The sequence below is a fragment of the Pan troglodytes genome, chromosome 3 (genome assembly GCF_028858775.2).
Source record: "Pan troglodytes isolate AG18354 chromosome 3, NHGRI_mPanTro3-v2.0_pri, whole genome shotgun sequence".
In the NCBI taxonomy this organism is placed as follows: domain Eukaryota; kingdom Metazoa; phylum Chordata; class Mammalia; order Primates; family Hominidae; genus Pan; species Pan troglodytes.
The window spans coordinates 149275940-149294483 of record NC_072401.2 but is presented as its reverse complement, the minus strand read 5'-3'; the positions used below and the strand labels follow the sequence as shown (position 1 = coordinate 149294483).

Here is an 18544-nt window from a genome sequence, read left to right as displayed (position 1 = left end):
CACTGACTTGATAGTAAATAAGACTGAGGTGATTTTGAATATTTAACAACAGAAATTCATTAGAAAATAAAACTTCCCAATTACTCATAATTGAGGCATAAAGCAAAATAGAAGACAAAGTCAGGATGGCTGGCTTACTAATCATATTATGAAACTTCAGATAAGAATGGCATACATTTGAATAATTCACTATAAAGTTTTAGAAGCCAGGCTGTCTTCTAGGGAAATGCAATTTGTGGTGTCGAGAGTATTAAAACCACAAGAGTTCTATTGAATGCAGAGATGGAAGGATGGAACATACTAAAGGAGAAGTTAGAAATGCTGGCTTCCAGTCTAGCTCTGTCAAAAATCTAGAAGATTTAGCTCCCTCCTCTGCCAAACAAGAAATGTTAGGCTAGAACTAGATACTCTCTGAATTCTCTACCAGCTCTGAAATTGTACATTATTTTCATATCAGAACTCTAGTCTGTAACTAGTTTATCTGAAACTCTTATTAACTCCATTTATCTCTAAACTAACCTGCACCCTTCCCTGTACTGTATATGATTAATTTTGCTTTCTCAATTTCTTTTCATTCTTCCCGTGAAAGAGTGCTTCAGTCCCTTTTTTTCTACCTAAAAAGATTAAGGATGTCAGAACTTGGAGAATCCCACATATTGAAGCCTTGAGACTATTTATTTACCTTGAATATATGAACACGATTTCATTACTCTCAAAGGAAAAGCTAAAATGTATAGTAAATTTGCCCAGTGAGCTGTAAGCATCATATTGTATACACAATTTGAATTACATATAAAATGTAGAAAAAATATCAGTTAAGTGGAGATTTTAAACTTCCAACCACGGGTCTGTTATAAACAATAATGTAAAATTAAAGCTTTTTGAAAAAGTTGTAAAAATTAGTTTGATGTTACTTTATGTCTTATGGTCATTTGGAAATGAGATAACATTAGGTTGTACTAGCCTAGAATGATAGATTTTTACCTAGTTTTACTTCTAGTCTTGAAGTTTGATATATGTTGTATCTCCACTATAAGCATTTTGTTTATTTTTAGTAGAACAAAAAATATACAAATTTGAGGTCTAATACAATCAGCCTACAGTGACACCGGGTTCCTTTCCTAGACACCTGCAAACCCAGAGAGCCTTCTTTTGCCATTTTCTTGAGATTAGGACCAGTGTTCTATTTCCTTTCCATCTCTCTCAAAGGACTAGATACATTGTTCCACATGCAGCAATTGCCTAAGAAATATTGACTGCCAAGAAAACCAGCCATTTAAGTAAATTTTGTAAAGTCAAATCTGATCAACACTGTTCATCTTAGGTTTTAAAAATTATAGCATTTTACACTTGGATGGGAGCTTAGAGACCATCTAGATCAGCGGTCCCCAACCTTTTTGGTACCAGGGACTCGTTTTGTGGAAGACAATTTTTACATGGACCTGGCAGCGGGGGCAGGATGGTTTTGGGATGACTCAAGCCTATTATATTTATTGTGCACTTTATCTCTATTATGATTACATTGCAATATATAATAAAATAATTATACAACTCACCATAATGTAAAATCAGTGGGAGCCCTCAGCTTGTTTTCCTGCAACTAGATGGTCCCATCTAGGGTTAATGGGAGACAGTGACAGATCATTAGGCGTTAGATTCTCATAAGGAATGCACAATCTAGATCCCTTGTGTGTGCAGTTCACAAAAGGGTTCATACTCCTATGAGAATCTGATGCTGCTGCTGATCTGACAGGAGGCAAAGCTCAGGAGGTAATGCGAGTGATGGGGAGCAGCTGGAAATACAGAGGAAGCTTCACTCGCTTGCCTGCCACTCACCTCCTGCTGTGTGGCCGATTCCTAACAGGCCATGAACTGGTACTAGTCTGCAGCCTGGGGGGTTGAGGACCCCTGATCTAGATCACTGGTTCTCTCAGTGTTGTATGCAGACCACTGGGGAACCCTGGGAACCTTCCTTGAGGTCTGCAAAATCAAAATAACACTCAGAGATTATTGCCTTTTTTCACTGGTTGACATTTGCACTGTTAGTACAAAAGCAATGGTAGGTAAACTGCTGGTGCCTTCGCATGAATCATGACAGTGGCACCAAACTACCTAAAGGTCATTGTACTCTTCACCATCACACATTCGCAGGAAGAAAGCTGATGCTGCAAAAGGAATAGAACTTGAACAAAGTCATAGGATACAAGATCAATATGCAGAAAACAACTGCATTTCTGCATACTAGCCATGAAAAATCTAAAAAAAAAAAGAAAAATTCCATTCAAAACTGTACCAAAAAAGAATAAAATAGTTGAGAATACATATAACAAAAGAAGAATTGATATTATTAAGATGGCAATTCTCCCCAAATTCACCTAAAGGGTCAATGCAATTCCTATCCAAATCCAAGGAAACTAACAAATTCATCTTAAAATTTACATAAAAATATAAGGGATCTAGAATAGCCAAAACAATTCTGACAAAATGCAAAGTAGGAGAACCTATAGTACTTATTTATTATATAAGTAGTTATATACTAATAAGTAATTATATACTAATTTATTAACAGTAAATTAATATAAAGCTCCAGTAATTAAGACAGGATGGTATTGGCATAACAATAGAACACAGGTCACTGGACCAGAAAGAAAGTCCAGATACAAGCTCTTATATTTATTGTCAATTGAGTTTTAATAAAGGTCCAAGGCAATTCAATGAGAATAGTCTTCAAAGAATGGTGTTGAAAAACTGAGTATCCATATGCAAAAAAAAACTTAGATGCCTGCCTCATATCATACACAAAAATTTAACCAGAAAAGATTACACAACTGAATGTAAGAGCTAAGCCTCTAAAACTGTTCAAAGAAAACATAGGAGAAATTCTTTGTGATCTTGGGTTAGGCAAAAATTTCACAGATAGGACACTAGGGCATGATCCATAGAAGAAAAATTTGATAAACCGGATTTGATCAAAATAAGAATTTTTGCTCTTCAGGCTGGGCATGGTGGCTCACGCCTGTAATCCCAGAGCTTTGGGAGGCCTAAGTGGGTGGATCACCTGAGGTCAGGGGTTTGAGACCAGCCTGGACAACATGGCGAAACCCCGTCTCTACTAAAAATATAAAAATTAGCCAGGCGTGGTGGCGCATGCCCGTAATCCCAGCTACTCTGGAGGCTGAGGCATGAGAATCGCTTGAACCCGGGAGGCGGAGGTTGCAGTGAGTGGAGATTGCCCCACTGCACTTCAGCCTGGGTGACAGAGCGAGACTCCATTTCAAACAAAAAATAAATAAATAAAATAAAGAATTTTTGCTCTTCAAAAGACATGAAGAAAATAAAAACAAATCCGCTAACTGGGAAAAATATTTGCAAATCATACATCTGATGAAGGACTTCTGTCTAGAATCTATAAAGAACTCCTACAACTAAAATAAAATAAATACTTAATTAAAAATGTGCAAAGATTTAAGTGAACATTTCACCAAAGCAGATACATAAGTAGGTAAGGACATAGAAAATGCTCAACATCCTTAGCCATTAAGGAAATGCTAGTTAAAACCACCATGGGATACCACTATACACTATTAGAATGGCTGTAATGAAAAAGACTGACAATAATAAGTGTTGGGGTGAGGATGTGGAGAAATTAAAACCTTCATATAAAGCTGGTGGGAATGTGAAACGGCACAATTTCTTTGATGTTGATATAATCTACCAATATTATTTTATTTCCCCAGTTTCACATATACTAATTTGTGTGCATTTAGCTCTATGCAATTGAGTAACATGTGTAGGTTTGTGTATTTATCACCAGTCAAGATACAGAACAGGTTTATCACCGCAAGGATCCCTTTTGATGTCCTCTCCTACCCATATTTCCCTTCTCTCCCCTTCCCATTCCTAACCCCTGGCAACCATTAATCTGTTATCCATCTCTATAACTCTATCATTTCAAGAATGTTATATAAATGGAGGAATATAGTATGCAATCTTTTGAGATTGACTTTTTTTCACTTAGCACGGTTCTCCGGAGATTCACCCAGATGGTTGTGTGTATCAATGACTTGTTTCCTTTCATGCTGAGTAGTAGTCTCTGGTATGGATGTACCATGGTTGGTTTGACCACTCACATTGAAGAACATCTGAGTTGTCTTCAGGGTTTGGCTATTACAGGGGAAACTACTGTGAGTGTTAATGTACAGGGTTTTTTTTTTTCCCCCCCTCAAAATAAGGAACTTTGGGTTTTTATTCCTTTTAAGAATTTCTGTAGTTGACTGTTTTTTTCTTGCTATATTATTCTCTTTGATTCTGTACTACCTCAGCTCCTCAGAGATACAGCAAGGGCAGAGAGTCCTCATTTAAAAACCGTTTCCTAATTTTACATGCTAAAAGCTAATATTTAAGAGAAATCCTCTTAATCCTCCAACCCTTATTCCCATTGTGAATAGCCTGGTTTAATACAAGTTAAGTCTATAAATAAATTTGTTCTTTCTCCTCAAAAAACACTGAAGAAACTTTACAATAGTTATAGGTTTAGAAAATTTACCGAGAGAAAGGAAAGTATTGCCACTTAGCCCCTATTAACATACGGTGTTCAAGCCTTCCAGTATCAATGCGTTTTGCTTAGCATCACGGTTGTTTCACTAACATGCTGGCTAGGAGCCATCTGAATCACTCATTTCTTCTCCTTGGTGATGTCTGTACTCTGGTTTCAGCTCCCACGTGTTTTTGTGGATCTCTTTTACATTCTGAAGACCAATTTCTTTTAAGAGTTCCCTCAGGTATACCACAGGTTGTTTTGTGATGTCCACCAAGTCCTTAAGATGATAATATTGATATTTCTAAAGGCTGAAAATAGCATGTCTGAAACGTGTCGTTTATTAGCTGGAGCTTATTTTCCATCTGCTTTCTCTTTCCTTTCACATTCAGTATTGTATTGATTAGCAACAGGTTCAAAACTGGCTGTTACAACTTTGTCCAGTTGTTGTGATAGCCTTACAGGTTTGGAAGATTCCTCTATTTGCAATCTTTTTAATCTCATGTACTTTTCACTGGCAGTCTGTTGGCATTCAGTTCTTTGTACCACTATTCCTTCCGAAGACAGCTTATCTGATGAGCTCTCAGTAAATATTGTTCATATATGGCCTCCAACATTTTGCAAGACAAATGGATGTTCTTTATGAGCACTGACTGAAGCTGCTTTTCGGCCAATATCATGAATATTTGCAAGATCTTCATTCAAAGTAAATGACACCTCAGTCCTTCCTTGAGTCTTGGCAATCCACAGTTTCCCAACTTCACCTCTTCCAGGGGCTTTAGCTCATTGCTGTGACAAATATTCAGGAACCTGCCAGGATACTGGGAACCCAGGGAAAGAGCAATGTACAGGTTTTTGCATGAACATAATTTTCACTTCTCTGGGATACATGCTCAAGAGTGCAACTGCTGGGTCTTATGGTAATGGCATATTTAGTTTTATAAGAAACTGCCGGCCGGGCGCGGTCACTCACGCCTGTAATCCTAGCACTTTGGGAGGCCAAGGCGGGCGGATCTCCTGGTCAGGAGATTGAGATCATCCTGGCTGACACGGTGAAACCCCGTCTCTACTAAGAATGCAAAAAATTAGCTGGGCATGGTGGCGGGCACCTGTGGTCCCAGCTACTCGGGAGGCTGAGGCAGGAGAATGGCGTGAACCCGGGAGGTGGAGCTTGCAGTGAGCCGAGATCGCGCCACTGCACTCCAGCCTGGGCGACAGACTGAGACTCTGTCTCAAAAAAAAAAAAAAAAAAAAAAAAAAAAAGAAACTGCCGGCGGGGCAGGGTGGCTGACGCCTGTAATCACAGCACTATCGGAGGCTGAGGTGGGTGGATCGCCTGACGCCTGGGGTTCGAGACCAGCCTAACCAACATGGTGAAACCCCATCTCTACTAAAAATACAAAAATTAGCTGGGCATGGTGTTGCACACCTGCAATCCTAGTTACTCAGGAGGCTGAGGCAGGAGAGACTTGCTTGAACCTGGGAGGCGGAGGTTGCAGTGAGCTTAGATCATGCCATTGCACTCCAGCCTGGGCAACAAGAGCGCAACTCCACCTCCAAAAAAAAAAAAAAAAGAAAAAAGAAACTGCCAAACTCTCTTATAGAGTGGCTCTACATTCCGTTTCCACCAGCAGTTTCTCTTCATCCATGACAGAATTAGATGTTGTCTCTCTCTCTCTCTCTCTCTTTTTTTTTTTTTTACATTTTAGCCATTCAGATAGGGTGTAGTGATATCTCACTGCGGATTTCCCTAATGGCTAATGATATTGAACATCTTTTCATGTGCCTATCTGTCATCTGCATATACCCTTCAGTAAAATTTCTGTACATGTCTTTTGTCCATTTTCTATTTGGATTATTCATTTTTTTTACCATTGAGTTTTGAGAATTCTGTGTATATTCTAGATATGAATCCTTTTTTTTTTTTTTTTTTTTTTTTTGAGACAGGGTCTCACTTTGTTGCCCAGGCTGGTATGCAGTGGTGCAATCTCGGCTCACTGCAACCTCTGCCTCCCAGGTTTAAGTGATTCTACAGCCTCAGCCTCCAGAGTAGCTGGGACCACAGGTGCATGCCACCATGCCTGGCTAATTTTTGTATTTTTTTTTTTGTAGAGATGGAGTTTTGCCATGTTGCCCAGGCTGGTCCTTAACTCCTGAGCTCAAAGTAATCTGCCTGCCTTGGCCTCCCAAAGTGCTGGGATTACAGGCGTGAACCACCGCACCCGGCTGTTGTCTTTTCATCCTCTTAACAGGGTCTTTTGCAGAGTAAAAGTTTTTAATTTTGATAAGGTCCAATTTTTTTTCTTTATGGATCATGTTTCATGAGTTTCCCTTAAGATATCCCTGTTGAAGCAGCAGAGAAATTATAAATTTTTAATATATCTTGAGCTTAGGTACATGTCTTTTTAATATTCCATGTGACAAAGGATTGGTGGTGATATTAACGAATGTAGTTTTTTGATATTATATAATTAAATAAGGCAACATTGAGAAGATCCTTATAATTGGTAAACTAGTAATTCCTAACGGCCAATATCTGATGTTGCAAAACCATGCTTATGTAAACGATCTATGCAAAGTACAAGAGAGACAACATATTTTAATGTAATAGTGTCTGAAAAGTATATTAATATGGTTTCACATTACACATTGCAACTAATCTTTACAGAACTGCCAATGGGAGAGTTTTGATGTAGTATCAAAGAATATTCACAATTATCTGAAAAGACGATGAAAATTCTCATCCTTTTTTAAACTACATTTTTTTCTGTGAGGCTAGAGTTTTTTCATATGCTTCAATCAAAACAACATAGTACAACAGATTGCAGAAGCTGATATGAGTTTTAGCTGTCTTCTATTAAGCCAGACATTAAATAAACAGATTTGTAAAAATGTAAAACAATGCCATTTTTCTCACTAAATAATTTTTTTGTTTTGGAAAATATAATTTTTTTTCATAAAAATATATCGTTTATGTTAACATTTAATGGGGTTATGTTCATGAAAATTAATAAATATTTTTTATAAAATGATCAGTTTTAACTTGTAACATCATAAATATCCATCAACATACATGAAGAAAAATTTGTTGTCCTCAATGATTTTTCAGAGTATAAAGCGGTGCTGAGAACAAAAATTCGGAGAAACACTGATCTAGATTAATACTCTGTTTTGACGATGAAACTCTGAAGGTCACATATCTTGTCAGAAGCATCTTTATAATATTTTTAATGTTTAATTTTCTTTGCTGGTATAGCAAAAAATTACAATCTGTATTTCTCTTCCTTTCAAAATTTTGGTAATCACTTTTTTGAAAGAGGTGGTTGCAATTTCTAATCGACTGCAACTTATAATGATTTCTATCTACAATGAAAAATATAGTGGCAGGCATCAGTATGGTTCAATACAGAGGCAGCTGAGCATTTGTTTCTACACACGGGAACTAAAGGATCTTTTCCTGCTCTTTCCTGCTTCCTGTTCCCTGTGATTTCTGCTTGTCCTGGGAGCTCTGCCTAGATGCTGGAAGCTCAGTAGATTGAGAGTCTTGTCACTTAGCTCGGTCAGGACAGGACTTGCAACCAAGGTATTCATCCAGTTGAGTAGATTATGTATTACCTACATTAATTTAGAATTGGCTTTCTATTAATTTCTGCTAAAAAGAAGTGTGTGTGTATGATGAATTCAACAAAGTGAAGCCTCATATCTATAAATATTTTGTACAAAATAAATTTTAAAATGTATCTGAAAAAATATAATGGTGTTTTACAATTCTCCCAAATTTTAAAATGACATTTCCCTTTTTTATCCAAACTAAAGCTCTCAAAACAAACTCAAGGCGGAACAAAAGAAAATGTAAAAAGATTATTTTATTTACTGGAAAGCCATTGTTTTCTTAAAAAAACCAAACCTATGAATTTAGGTACAAAATTTAAATGTCAATTTCAGGCTGAATTCATACTACATGAAGTTATAAACTAAATAAATGAAAAAAAGCAATCATATCAGTCCTAAAAATATAAAGTATTTCAGGAATTAGGCTAAATACATATTTTTGAAGAGATACCTCCCACTCTATCATCCTAGATTATTTCCAAAAAAGCTACAGACATGTTATCACATGACATTAACAGTCAGTTGTCACCGTAAAGTTGTCATTCAGAACGTCTGTCTCAGTCCTCAACTACTGCCTGAACAGTGGAAAGGTCTGGGGTAAAGTTTGGATATTGGCTTCTAGGTTTTTCATTCTGATCTGTGTCAAAAAAATGGGAGTTGAAGCTGGATGGAACTTAGCTACTTCAATTCATAAATTAGTTTTCAAAACTGTAATATTTGGAAAAAGTGCAGTTCTTCAGACTCAATGCACAGGCTTATCTTGGTTTCAACCTGAAATATCAAAAAGCTGTTCAAGTTGAAGACGAAAATAATTGGTTCCATTATGAGTACTTTTTTGATATATAAATGACAGGGAAAAACTGGCACAAATGCTTCACAAATCCTTCTTCTAAATATCAATAATTTAATAATTAGAGTTTATATATTTGACAATTTTCAGGTGTATGAATTCTGAAATAATTTAGTGTATAGAATCCACTGACAATCAGTGATTGCTTTAGAGTAGAAAAAATATCTAATTTTCTATGATACTTTCTTGAATTAGTGTCCTCTTCATTATGGGTAAAAATGTATACTTTTGCAAAATAAATGACACATTAAATTATCACTGGGCATTTGATTCAGTGACCCAATACGTTTTCCAAAATTAGTTTCCTATTTTTTCACCATTTTTTATAGGCAATCTTAGCGTATAGGAGCAAAGAAAGACTTCCTCCCTGACATTTTCTATTTAAGATAATCCAAAGGAAAGAGAAATGCCTAATCTAAAAATATGTTTAGGCAATGGGGAAATAGGAACTCCTACATTGCTAATGAGAGTGCAAGACAGCACAACTATTATGGGGGACAATTTGGCAATTTATATCAAAGTAATACAGACACTTGACCTATGGCACAGGAATCCTATGTGTGGGAATTTGTCATATAGCTGTACCCACAGATATAAACATGACATGCATATGGTTACAATTGTAGCATAGTCTGCAAAAACAAAAGATTGGATCAATTGATTATATAACCTATGGCACTCTCCCACAATGGGATACTATGAAACTATTTAAAAAATGAGGCAGCTTTTCATACATTGATATTCAGAGATCTCCAGGATATACTGTCAATTGAAAAAAGCAATGTACAGAACATTGTATAATAAACAGGGGAGAGAACAGAAATATATATTTGGATTTTCTTATATTTGCATGAAGAAACACTGGAAAGATACAGAAGAATCTTTTAAAGGTGATTCGCTATAGAGGGTGGGAGTGGGGAAATTTGGTGATCAGGACTGGTCTAAGAGGAAGACTTCTCAATGTGTACCTTTTTCTACTTTCTTGATTTTTGATCCATTTGAATATATTCCCTATTCAAAACATGAAAAATTAGGATTTTCTCTAATTTATACAAAGGCATAAATGTGTGAGACTGTACCTCCTACTAGTGTGGGAACTGCCCCTGCACGGGCATGTTTTTAGCAGAGAAGAGGTAGTCTAAACAGAATATGGCATGTATCAAGGATCACAACCTAAAAAGTAATTGAAGGACAAATATTGAGCCCTCAGGCACTTACTTTTCTCCACTCATTCATTTATCCAAAATTTCTGGCTAAGAAAAATATACTTCATTAGACATCTTTGGTTCTAATACCAGCTTTTTCTTCTGGGCCATTTCCACAAATAAACTAAATGTTTATCACTTCATGAGGGTTCACTGGAGCTACTGCAAACAAGTAAAGAATTTCAAAACCACAAGAGAGATGGGCTTTGGTGTAGATACTGAGAGGCTCTTACACCAGCCTGTTTGGAGGGCCAATTCAAATGAGTGCCTCTGCAAAAATCATGAATAGGTCAATGCTCTGGTTCTTCAAGCTGCTTTCACATAGTTGGAAATACATATTTTGACTCCTCACATTTTGAGAGTCCATGCTCCCTCCCTTTCTTCCTCAAATATATGAAATGTCACCTGGGTGCTGGCAGAATGACATGGTTGAGTCCTAAGGATGGGTCTCCACTACCCAACTCTGCTTTTTTTTTTTTTTTACCTCCATCCCCTGTGGCTCCCCTGTCCTTTCCTCCCAACATTTTTTTTTTTTCCTTCCAAGCTGCAGTGCAGTGGGAGCAATCATGGCTCAGAAGCCTCGACCTGGGCTCAAGTGATTCTCCCACTTCAGCCTTCCAGTAGCTGGGACTGCAGGCATGTGCCACCACACTCAGCCAATTTTTGTATTTTTTGTAGCAATGGGGTTTCATCATGTTACTCTGGCTAGTCTCGAACTTCTGGGCTCAAATGAGCCTCTGGCCTTGGCCTCCCAATGTGCTGGGATTACAGGTGTGAATCACCACACCTGACCGCTAACAGTTTGGAAAAATCTAATGTAAACAGAGAACATCTGTGTCACAAAAAATAACATGTATGCATACACACACACCTAATGTTAAAAAATGGAACATGAGATATTTCTTATCTTATCCCCCACTTTCCCCTTTGTCTAAGACATGGCCTTTCTGTCCATTATTAAAGAAATAGTCCCTGATTTTTACAGCATAGAGGTAAGAAAATTCATCTGTTTTTAGTTATGATCGTGTAACTCAATTGGTCCATCCAAAGAAATATAAAGTGTTGTGATTTTCTGACTGAGTAACTTCAAGTATGTAAAGCTTTATCTTTAAGACTTTTAGAGGCTGGGTGTGGTGTCTCACATTCGTAATCCCAGCACTTTGGGAGGCTGAGGTGGGCAGACCACCTGAGATCAGGAGTTCGAGATCAGCCTGGCCAACACGGTGAAACCCCATCTCTACTAAAAATACAAAAATTAGCTGGGTGTGGTGGTGGGCACCTGTAATCCCAGCTACTCAGGAGGCTGAGGTAGGAGAATCGCTTGAACTCGGGAGGCGGAGTTTGCAGTAAGCCAAGATTGCATCACTGCACTCCAGCCTGGATGACAGAGTGAGACTCCATCTCAAAAAAAAAAAAAAAAGACTTTTAGAGAGTAACTATATTTTCATGTGAAATTTCTCTAAAATAAATGAAAAATCTTCATCATCTCCTTTTCCTTTTTCTTTTTCTTAACTGAAACATAAATGGCTACCCAAAAATCTAGCCACCTGGCTTAGTGCTGCTTTTAATTACCCAAAAGACGATGTATTGAATATTTCTAAGTGTGTGACAAAGAGTTTAAAAATTGTTTAATTTTGATTAGAAAACATGTGAATTGTGGTTGCCAAGACCTCTCATGAGACCAAAGTTCTGATGCTTACTAACATAAATCGAGACAACGAAGAGACAATAGACCTTGGTTGTTGTAACTGATTTGGCTGTCAGCTTAGGAATAAGCCTACTTTATGTCATTATGCCTAGCGGGATACCATGAAATGGTCCCTTCATTATATATTTTTTTCAAATATAAAATAATGACTTCAGGCTGGGCATGGTGGCTCACACCTATAATCCCAGCACTTTGTGAAGCAGAGGAAGGAGGATCACTTGAGTCCAAAAATTTGAGACCAGCCTGGGCAACATAATGAGACCCCATCTTTACAAAAATTCAAAAAATTAGATGGGCATGGTGGCATGTGCCTGTAGTCCCAGCCACTTGGGAGGCTTAGGTGGGAGGATTGCTTGGGCTCAGGAGCTTGAGGCAGCAGAGAGCTGTGGTTATGCTGCTGAACTCCAGACTGGGTGGTAGAGTGAGGCCCTTTCTCGAAAAAAGAAGAAAAAGAAAAAGAATGACTTGGGAGGTCAAGTGATTTATTCAAGATCAGTGACAAACCATTTTAAAAAATAAAACATATTTTGATTTCTTGAGATTATGCCCATTTACTTCTTGGGGTTAAGGCATTAGGCACTTAAAAATATCAAAGGTTATGAAGTGTCTGGAAGCAGTGGCTCATGCCTGTAATCCCAGTATTTTGGGAGGTTGAGGTAAGAGAATTGCTTGAGTTTAAGAGTTCAAGATCAGCCTGAGAAACAGTGAAACCCCATCTCTATTAAAAAGAGAAAAAGGTTATGAAGCCTTATTCAAATTTCTGAAGTTCAGATCTTGGGCTTTGACTGCCTGTGGGTCCAAATGGAGGTAGATGAGAGCCAGGGATGAGAGGAAGGGGCAGGGCAGTTGGTGAGATGCCACCAGGCTTGACAAACTTTTTCCATAAATGGCCAGATAGTAAATATTTTAGGCTTTCTGGGCCATATGGTGTCTGTTGAAACTACTCTCAAAACCTGCCATAGAAAATACGTAAGCAATAGGTATGGCTGTGTTCCAATAAAACTTCATTTACAAAAACAGGCGGTGGGCCAGATTTGGCTCACTAGCTGTAGTTTGCTGGGCCCTGGGTGAGCGAATCAAGCAGGAGAAAGCAGCAGTGCTTGAAAGTGGGCTCTGGACGGTCACCTTAGTGCATACCACTCCCTCTGGGTTGACTTCCTTTATGATGGTACAGGAGCTGGAGATGATTCTGAAGTCACTCCATACAATTAATGAAAATATTACCGTGAAGCTATTTCCCCAGAACAAAAAGCAGGAAAAGTGTCAATGACTCAGATTTAAACTCTTATTCATAAGATTGCAAAAATGCAGTGCTCAGACATTTCACAGAGTTCTGAATGACTTCCTGGGAGTGTTTACATTGTAAGATGATTCCATTTCATATGTGGTCAGTGGGTTTTCATAAATAAAATTTCTTTTTGGGATGTTGCAAATGCAAATTTTGCTGATGATATTAAGATAAATTTTTCTTTTAGCTCTGTCTTCATGTGTTCCAATTTGGTAAATTTCTATGACAACCATCCCTACCCTGGCAATCTTGTATTAAGATGCCAATCTTTCTACTTTCAATGAACATTTTTAGAGGTATTTCACATTAAAAATAGTATCTTTGTGTTCTTTGGTTTCAAAAAGTCCGAGAGAGGCTGGGCGCGGTGGCTCAGGCCTGTAATCCCAGCACTTTGGAGGCCGAGGTGGGTGGATCACGAGGTCAGGAGATGCAGACCGTCCTGGCTAACACGGTGAAACCTCGTCTCTACTAAAAATACAAATAACTTAGCCAGGCTTGGTGGTGGGCACCTGTAGTCCCAGCTACTCGGGAGGCTGAGGCAGGAGAATGGTGTGAACCTGGGAGGTGGAGCTTGTAGTGAGCCAAGATCGCGCCACTGCACTCCAGCCTGGGCGACAGAGCGAGACTCCATCTCAAAAAAAAAAACGTCCAAGAAAATACTTGAGTATAAAACTCCGCTGGTATCCAGGCTAACTTTATTGGCTATTTGCTTGTATCCTCAAATAGAACGTCAGCAACTTGAAGGCACGGCTAGCCTAGATTCCTCTGTGTTTTCTACAGGTACTTAGTCAATGTGTGAGTTGATCTGGGAATTATCCATTATGAAGGCAGATAACAGATTTTCTTGAAAGGCAAATAATTATCATGGACCAAATTCATACACAGGCCACACAAGACTTAAAGCTTTTAGAATTAGAAAAGAATTCTGGGCCAGGCATGGTGGCTCATGCCTGTAATCCCAGCAATTTGGGAGGCTGAGATGAGAGGATTACTTGAAGCCAGGAGTTTGAAACCAGCCTGGGCAACAAAGCAAGACCCCATCTCTAAACAAAAAAAAAAAAAAAAAAAAAAAAAAAAAAAAAGAAGAATTCTATTGCCTAGTTCTTAATTCTGTACCTTAACCTAGTGTAATTCTCCAACATTACTGAATAGTAAAATATAAAAGGTTATGATCAAGAAAAATTAAATAAGAAGTATATATTTAGATATATTTAGTATGCAGCTATCTATGTTGATACATAAATATGACAGATATCATTATGTACACAGCTATAGGTTTTTATATCTATATACTTACATATTCAACATATATATGCACCAAAAAGATGCATAGGAGAATGTCCACAGCTGCACTATTCAAAATAGCCCAAAACTAGAAACTACTTAATAATGCCCATCTTTAGTAGAATTGAGAAAGTGCGATATTCACACAGTGAAGTGCTATACAATAATGAGAATGACTGAACTACAACTGAATGCAACAATATGGATGACTCTCACAAACATAATGTTGAGTAAGACAAGCCAGACACAAAACAATACCTACAGGCATCATAGGATTCCATATGCTAGAAACACAAAAACAGGCAAGCAAATTCATGCTGTTAGAAGTCAGGAAAGTGAGTGGCTTAGGGGTTAGGATAGTGACTAGGAGACTTCAGGGTGCTGATAATGCTCTGTTTGTTGATCCTGGTTACACATGTGTTCATTTTGTGAAAATTAACAGAGCCGATGCTTAGGCACATTATTCTATGTGTATGCTACATTTCAATAACATATTTAAAAGTTTAAAAAGTATTATGACTGTTAAATGATATAACATAACCCTAATTTTCATAGATTTCACTTCTTTAAGCAAGTAAAATTTATGGAAACAATGAAAATATGCAGAGAAATACCCATACTTATGACATCAATGACACCATTTTAAAAGAGAAACTTTGCTGTATTCTAGATATTTCTATTTGGTGAAAACTGAAATTTAAATATTCTTTCAAACTAAAAGTTCACAGTAGTTGAGATTTTTTTTTGTACAGACATTTTGCAGAATTACTTTTGTGGCATAAAACTTACGTGGGATGCAGTGTAATGTGTTATTCAATATTTTGTTAAGAAACGTGTATCCATTACCTTTCATATTTTGATAAGCAATATTTTGGACATTGAAAAAATGTTCAATAATGTTTCCTTTATTTGTTGCTTTTAAAATTAGGAATTAATAATGAAGTTCCTTATGCATTAGATTTAATGGAAAGGTTTCACAAAAGGTATGTTTTATATGCAAATCTTTAAAAATTGAGGATTGCTGGCATCTTTTTAATGATCAGTTTAGACATATCCACAAATGTCATCTGTTATGCTTCCACATCCTCCTTTTAACTCCTGTGCATCTGGTAAACCCCCAAGGAGAAAAGTCTAGAAAAGCAACCTCTAGCTTTATCAGTCAAGCCTGATGTTTCTAACCCAGCTGAAACTATGGGCTAGCCATAGACATTCATTCTTCTGTATCCTGTCCACAGACAAATTGCCTCGCCTTTCAAGTGATAACTAGACGAGCCATTCGTTTGGCAAAATGCATTTCTCTGAGCAGAGGTGTCGAGGCAATCAGTCCATCAAATAACTCAATCTTTCCTCTCAGTTTATTTATTTTTTATTTTCTGGCTCTCCTTCTGTCAGTTGACCTCACTGACATGACAATGAACATAGGCTACACAAATCCTGTTCACCAGATGTCCCAAGGCCATCTGCAAGACTTACAACATAGATGCTATTTTGGAGTGCAATCTATTGTACATTTTCTTTACAATGTGTTACTTCTGTCTTAAAGAAGGAACTAATGAAGCTGTTAGATTTAGTGGAGAAGATAAAGGAAATGATTTTCTTCTTTGAACAGTCTTTGAAAATCTATTTGTGTTAGGGATGACATTTTGGTAATGATAAGGTTTGTCTTACGAGGTGTGTGGAAGAACAGTACGGCAGGCTGGCTAACAGCACAGCCTCTGGGATCAGGCTGGATCCAAATCCTGGACCTGCCATTTCTAGCTGTGTGACTTTGAGGAAGTTACTTAACAGTCTGGGACTCACTTTTTTCATATTATCATTCAGGCAACAGTAGCATGTCATAGATTTGTTGAGAGGGTCATACGACTTAGCTTGGCATAGAGTAAACGCTACACTTTAGGTAATATTCTCATGTTATATATTAGTATATATAACATATTTTAAGATTGCATATTTTCCCTTCATTGATTTAGGAAATACTTTTCAACATAGCAGCCAACGCCTAGGCTCAAGCTATCCTCCCACCTCTGCCTCCCTAGGTGTTGGGATTACAAGCATGAGCCACTGTGCCTGGCCAGAATGTTCCTGTTAAAATGTAAACAAGTTCATGTCACTCATCTGGACATAACTTTCCAAAAACTTCCCATCTCATTCAGAGAAAAAAGCCAAAGACTTTTAAAGGTGTATAGGTTTTCCTTGTTTACCCAGGACAGTCCTGGTTTATGCCTATTGTCCTGACATAATAGTGTCTCCCTTCACTCTCAAAATTGTCCTGTTTGGACAATAGATGATATAGTCACCATACTATCAGGCCCTATGTGCTCTACCTCTCCCCTACTCTTGCTCCACCCTCATATCCTTGTGATCTCATTTGCCACGACTCTCTCTCTCCCACTCAACCACCATGGCCTCCTTGCTCTTCCTTTAACCCTCCAGGCACATTCCTGCCACAGGGCCTTTGCACTTGATGTTTCCTCTAATGGAATGCTCTTACCTTACATAGTGGCATTGTTTGCTCCTTCATCCCTTCTTTTACTCAACTGTCACCTTGTATTGAGGTCACCCACTCAATATCTCTCTTCTTTCCACTCTCTTTCCCCATTGTACTTATCTACTTAGCACTTATCTTACATACTATGTATTTACTTACTTATTTCCCTTTTTGTCTTGCTCTTCTACCAGAATCCACAAGGGCAAGGATATCTATCTGTTTTGTTTGCTGCTATTTACCCAATGTCTTTATTGAATAAATGAAGAGCAGCTAGAGAATAAATACCTTATATTACTGAGTAAACAAGTGGTGAATGAGTTGTCATCTTTATTGCCTTCTAGAATAAATTTGATCTAAAATAACAGGAGTCTCATGTTTAGGGCAAGTATGAGATGCAAGATTTGACTTGCTTCCTCTCTTGGTACTAGTCTCCAAGGAAGTTGTTTTAAAAGTTAGAATGTCAATAAAACTCTTAGAGGTGTTTAAGTTCTGAGAAGCGACCTCTAAATGTGCACAACCTAAAATAATATTAAGTCTTTCTGAGGGCACATTTGATTTTAGGCTCCTGAGCCCCAGAACATTGAAGGCTTCAAACCTTCCAAATTTATTTATTTAATTTTTTTCCAGGTTGCTCTTCTGCAAAAATGTACCAAATTTAAATAGATGCTTCAGAGCATGCAGTTTTGCATAATATTTGATGTTCAAATATTATGTTTCAAATTGAAACATAAGGCTACCAAAAATTAATGCTGAATGACACATTCAGTTTTATTATTAAATTTAATTTCAACTATTAACTTTTAATCTTAGGACAGTTTTTCCAATAAAAACTAGACCTAGTTAAAAATAAAATTGTAGCTATAGAAAGCAGTAGTTCTAACTCCCAAGAGAATGTGGTAGATCCAGAAGGCAGTTGTAGAATTTCTGGCAGTATATCAAATTTATTTTGATGGAATTTCTTAGAACAGCCTTTATTTAACCACTCCAGTCTCAAAATCAACTTCAGAGGCAACACACTTGATTCCTCAGCCCCCTTCATTTTAGTTTGCACACTCTTTATACTAACTGTGTATACTTTGTATAATAATCAAGCAACTCATAAGACTACCCTATAGAAATACTTCAGGATAAAATGGCCTGAACTTCTGCTTTTATTGATCAGAATGCTGGAACCAGAGCAACATTTACACACACACACAAGCACACACACGCATACACAATGTATCATGTGAAAATTATTTTCTTAAACCTAAAACTTTCCTGCATCATTATTTTATGTTAAATTTAGAATATAGCAAACTCTTCCTATGAGCTAAATGAACTCTTTGATGGGGGAACATCATTAGCCATGAATCTATTTACATCTCAATACGTTACTAACAAGAACAGGACTGAAACCATCTCTCCCTCCTCAGCCATGGGAACAGTCTTGCAGTGATGGACGGTTTCCATCCCCCATCACTGACGCGGGAATAACTGTGCTGTGAGCCAAATGCCGAGGGTTAGCAGAGTAACCTCACATGAGAATAATTACTTAACATGACCATGAGAGAAGGCAATGAGGTTCCCAGA

General features: G+C 37.6%; 1 protein-coding gene, 1 long non-coding RNA gene and 1 pseudogene across 4 annotated transcripts in view; 1 reads left to right on the top strand and 2 right to left on the bottom strand.

The window, feature by feature from the left end:
- EDNRA (endothelin receptor type A) overlaps positions 1 to 18544 on the bottom strand; it is a 65019-nt gene that overhangs the window by 33537 nt on the left and 12938 nt on the right. The window lies entirely within an intron of this gene.
- The window catches only part of LOC107974436 (uncharacterized), a 47482-nt gene that overhangs the window by 28412 nt on the left and 526 nt on the right, over positions 1 to 18544 (top strand). The gene's annotated exons all lie outside the window — the stretch shown is intronic.
- Positions 4570 to 6186, bottom strand: LOC134809849 (general transcription factor IIF subunit 2-like; annotated as a pseudogene).